General features: G+C 46.9%; 1 long non-coding RNA gene across 1 annotated transcript; it reads right to left on the reverse strand.

Annotated features, from left to right (window-relative positions):
- Nucleotides 1-1,576: 1,576 nt before the first annotated feature.
- LOC144369596 (uncharacterized) lies at nt 1,577-3,859 on the reverse strand. The gene is made up of 3 exons (XR_013429378.1): nt 3,738-3,859; nt 2,622-2,714; nt 1,577-1,952 (listed from the first exon to the last, which is right to left on the reverse strand). It is a non-coding gene; the product is annotated as an uncharacterized LOC144369596 (long non-coding RNA).
- Between the last annotated feature and the right edge of the window lie 1,634 nt (nt 3,860-5,493).

Consider the following 5,493-nt stretch of genomic DNA (forward strand, 5'->3'; position numbering starts at 1 on the left):
CACCACAGGACACAGCCAGGAAAGTGTCAGCACCTAAACTTGCACAATGGGTGTTGGTTATTTAGGAGAAAAACTGAAGGACAACAGTAGGGTCTGCTTTTAAGAACAACTGGGTTACGGTGGCAGCTCAGTGGCACAGCGCTTGCCTAGCATGCGTGAGACACTGGGTTTGATCCTCAGCACCACATATAAATAAATATATAAATAACTAATTTTAAAAAATAAAGGAACAGCCACATCATCTGATAGCAAAGAAGATGGTGCTGTGGGGAAACCAGAGTGAATACAGTGATAGAAGCCAAAAATGTTCTACAATTAGGTGGCAGCGATGGCCACACCCAACCTGTAAGTAAACCCAAAACCACTGAATCGTGCACTAGAAAACGGGTGTCTGATGATATGTGAGTTATAGCTCACTTTTTTTTTTTTTTAATGGGGAAACAGTTGAGGAAGATTAGGCAAAGTTCTAGAGACAAATGGTAGTGATGGCTGTACCAGGGTGTAAATGTCCTTAAGGTCACTGAAATGTCCACTTCTTAAGTGTCTAACAAGGTCCATTTTGTTGTTATGTATATTTTACCACAATAAAAAGAAAATGTGGAGGGAGAATCCCACACGAGGCTTTTCCCCACCTAGAAAACAAAACCATGTGACGACTCAGTCTCTCTCTCAAGAGCTCCGTGGAAGCAGTGTCGGTGGCTGAGGACCCTCCTGTATGACAGGTACAGGGCATTTCATAATAAAAGTGGGAAGCTGTAAAGTTGATAAAATGTAAGTAGATGGATGCTGACTCTCTGTTTGGGCAAAACCCTCACATTCTGGATTGACCGCAGTGGCCCACCCCAACAGAACCCTACCTGGACAGAGGGCCCCCAGGGGTGCCAGAGAGAGAAACGCTGACACTCAGGAGACCCCTTTTATCTCACCTCCAATGGTTACAGCACCAGTGTCCCCCAGAGCCTAAAGCCTGGCAAATGGGCAGCATGGACACCAGACAAAGTTAAAAGGCTTGCCTGGACCGGTCCCAGGTCTTCCTTCTGGAAGAGAAAGGTCTCTCGTCCACTTGCGCCCCTAAGGTCCACATGGCCCACTCTAGATTGTTCTTGGGGCTAAAGGGAAACATAAGATCTCATCATCCGTGTGAAAATGGCAGAGTTCCCTCCAATCCCCTTGGCCCAGCCTGTGAGCTGCCTGCCAGATTAAAGAACAAGGTGGGAAGACACAGCTCTTCCTAGGTACTTGCCTCCCAAACACCAGAGATGAGAATGTTTTTAACAAATAGTTGGCCAAGATCAGAGCTCTCTATGCAAAGTGACCTGTAGGCAATGACTCAGGGCCCCACTGAACCACAGAGCCCTCACTTACAGGGGCCTGGGCATCTATGCACTGACCACACAGGGCTGGGGCCACCATTAATGACCACAGTTGACTCCCTGATGTTTCATTAACACCTAGATATCATCCAAGGAGAAGGATCTCATTGCTACCCTTCAAACTCAGCATGCTGAGCTTTGGAGAAATCTGTGTTCAGGTTTGACTCAGTCAATTTGGAATTTAAAAAAAAAAAAAATTTTTTTTTAGTTGTTAATGAACCTTGATTTAATTTATTTATTTATAGGCAGCGGTGAGAATCGAACCCAGTACCCCACACATGCCAGGCAAGTGCTGTATCACTGAGCCACCACCCCAGCCCCCTCAATTTGGAATTCGAGTTCAATAGTTTCATGATCCCTTGTGGCCATTTTGCCATTCAAGCCCTACAGATTCTTTTCTGACCAAATTTTCACCAGCCCAAGATGAATCCCATCTTTGTTCAAGGCCCAGATGCTGCCTCCGGATGGGAGATTCCCAGAAGGCAAAGCTCTCGGCTGCTTGCTGACAGGCACAATCCATCCTTGGGGGGAACTGGGTTCTTCTCGTTTCCAGAGCAGGCAATGTTGAGTTTGGGAGCTCTGAGAAGGTTAGAGACAGAATGGCATAATAATTAAGAGCTTGGATTTTGGAGTGCGAGGGACCTCAGTCTCTATTTTGTGTGCCCTTGGGCCATCAATTTAACATCTCTAAGCTTCAGTTGGTAGAATGAGGATAGGAATAATACCCACTTCACAGGGGTTCTTTTATTTGAGGGTGGCAGGTGGAAGGTACTGAGGATTGAACTCAGGGGCACTCAACCACTGAACCACATCCTCAGTCCTATTTTGTATTTCACTTAGAGACAGGGTCTCACTGAGTTGCTTGGCGCATCACTTTTGCTGAGGTTGGCTTTGAACTCACAATCCTCCTGTCTCAGCCTCCCGAGCCTCTGGGATTACAGGAGTGCACTATTTCGCCTCCTTCACTAGGATTCTTGTCAAGATTAAATAAGAAAATGCTTGTAAACTGCTTAGCACAGTGCCCGGCACATTATAAGTACAAAATAAGATTATAATACCATTGTGGATGAGTTGAAAGTGGGTGATGTTTGACAGGCTTCTCTGTCTCTGCAATACCAGTACAGATTAAGCTGATTTTTTCAGTGTTTTGAGCACAACTCTCATAAGAAATACTTTCCTATTGCAAGACAATACAAATAAACACAGCTACAGGACTGAAGCAAAATAAGTTCACCAAATAATAATTACCTTTATTATGGCAGTATGTGATGCACTTTGGGACTTCCAATTCTCTTATGAGTCTACTTTGTTTCCTTTATTTACTTCTGAAATTTTTCAAACCTACAGAACAGTTGCAAGAATGATATGAGCAGGATTTTTCAATCTCGGCACTGTTGATAGTTTGGATCCAATAATTCTTTGACGTAAGGATTTTTTCTGTGTGTTGTAAGAATCTCTGGCCTTTACGCACAAGATACCATGAGTACCCCAAACACAGACCAGTTGTTACAAGCCAAAAAATGTCTCCAGACATTGCCAAATGTCCCCTGGTGGGTAAAATCATCCCCCACTGAGAACCACTGACCTTTACCTACCCGTGGTTAACATTCTGCCATGTTACTTCATCTTTCTGTCAATACACATGCAAGGACACACAGAGGCACCGTTTTTTTTGGTTGAACTATTTGAAAGTCAATGACGCGCTTTATGCTACTTGCCAGGGAAATAGTTCATCATGCAACTCCTAAGAATAAGGACATTCTCTTACACAACCACAATGTCATTATGGCACCTAAAATTTTAACATTAATCTAGTAAGATCTTTTCTCCTTCTTGTTCTATGTTGTTTGTAACCCACTAACATGGTTTCATGGCCCACTTATGGTTCATGACCTTTGAGATTAGAGGAGGAAGGTAACAGAAGAAATACAGCTCTCCTCTCCTTGCCAACCTGAAAGGTACACATGCAGTCTCAGAGCTGATTGCACTTCTACAGGAGTCTTACTAACACACCCTGCTGTGCTCCCTTCCTCCCTGCCTCACAGAGCATGTGCACAAGCACACACAGGCGCGTGCATGTGCGCACTTGCACACACACACACACACACACACACACACACACACACACAGCTGGCTGTCCTGGGAGCAGACACCCCAGCCAGCCCCACCCTGCAGGGGACCCCGGGAGCTCCTCCAGGCGCCGGCGGGCACCGCGCAGTGTGTGCCCTGGCCTGTCTGCCCAGGGCTGGTGGGGCCTGCTGAGCTGGGTGCACAGCAGCCTGACCACATCACAGGCCCAGGCTCGGGCTCAGGCTCAGGCAGGCCGCCCACCCCTTCCCTGTTTGCTAAGCACCTTTCCTTTACCTGCACTGGCTCCAAGAAAGTGGTTACAAGTTGGTCCAGAAACTGCCAACAGACCAGGGCCGAGAAACATGAAAGTGTGTGAGTCATTGGCCGTCTTTGATTCCCCTGACCTTGTAAGTCTGGCCTTTGAATCTAGCATCAGGATCCAAACAGCAGAGAAATTTGAAAATTTAAACAACCAAAAAGAAATGGGGAACGGAACACCAGCCCCACCCCTGCCCTGATGCCAGTTTCCCCTGTACCCTAGATCAGTCCGTGAGGGGCAAGAAGAGGTAAGAGGGAGACTCAGGGCTATGGCCAGTACTTCCATTCCAAGGAGGCCCGTGGCACTCTGGCTTTGGGTTTCTTGGGAAGGCTTGAAACCTGTGTACTCAGGCTTCCTTGAAGGTCAGCGGCAGAGGGGTCAGATCTGCTCCTACATTCCAGGAGAAAGAAGTGACTCAGGAGAGACCCCCTGGGACTGACAGCTCTGTCTTAGAAACAGTCACTGCAACAGCAGCCCACCACCCTCAGAAGAGCCCAGAATGCAGGTTCCACACCCCTAAACCAAGAGTGTGGGAGAGACGCGCTACCTGAGCCGGGGATCTCAGAAATGGGACCACACAAGAAAATAGAGTATCCAAGAAAGGAAGACATGCTGTCTCCATGGCTTCCCCCACACTGCCCCTGGGAAGCAGGACAGAGGTGAAAAAGATATTTCCAAAGATGGTGATGAGCAGAAACGGTGATGAGAGGGAGTGATGGGTGGAGCACCACAAACATTCCCTGATTGCAATCTGCTTCGCCCACCCATAGGCCCACAGTGAGTTCAAGGCCATTACCACAACCCAAAAGTGTCTCCTTAATTTACTTTGTTTTCTGTCTTCTCCACTGAATGACAGGGACATGAGAGCCTTGTCTGCGTGGCTCATCATCATATCCTCACTTCTGAGAACAATGCCTAGAACATACAAGCAGCACTCGGAAGACACCCAATTCATAAGTGAGTGAGTGAATGCGGAGTCTTGGTCGGCTTGAGCTTAATACCATTTATTCCTCACGGTTCTGGAGTGTGAAAATTCAAAGTCAAGGGGCTGTCAGATTTGGTTCCAGGTGAGGGCACTCTTCCTGTGTTGCAGATGGCTTCCTTCTCATTGTCACACAGCCGGGGTGGGAGGGTCTTCTGACACCCCCTCTGCCAACACCATGAAAAGCCCTCTCTCATGACTGCACCAAAGTCTAATTATAGACCCAAAGGCTCCATCTCCAAACGCCATCTCATAGGGGGCTATGGCTTCACAATCCCTAGTACATGGTGTCCTCTCTCTCAGAAGAAAGTAAAGCTCTGTGCTACCAGCTCATCTTAAGTGTCCCCCACAAAGATCCACGTGGTAAAGGCTTGCTCCGCAGGATGCTGCTATTGTAGAAGAGGTTTTAGGAGTGGAGCCTAGTGGGAGGTCTTTAGGTCGTCAGAGACACACTCTTGAAGGGGACCCCAATGTCCTCTCTCTTTCTCTTTGGCATGGTGGCCCTAGGTGAATACTTTTGCTCTGCCACGTGCTCTCACCACACAGGTCAAAAAGCAACAGAGCTGAAACCTCTGAATATTTGTATCAAAATAAACCTTTTCTCTTTATAAACTGATTATCTCAGGTATGCATTATCGTAACAAAAAGCTGATTCATACACCCAGAGATCTCAAGATCTTCTAGCTAATCAGTGGTAAGCCAAAAAGCCAAACTCTTTTTTTTTTTTTTTTGGTACCAGGAATTGAACT

This window comes from Ictidomys tridecemlineatus, chromosome 12 (genome assembly GCF_052094955.1).
Source record: "Ictidomys tridecemlineatus isolate mIctTri1 chromosome 12, mIctTri1.hap1, whole genome shotgun sequence".
NCBI lineage: Eukaryota > Metazoa > Chordata > Mammalia > Rodentia > Sciuridae > Ictidomys > Ictidomys tridecemlineatus.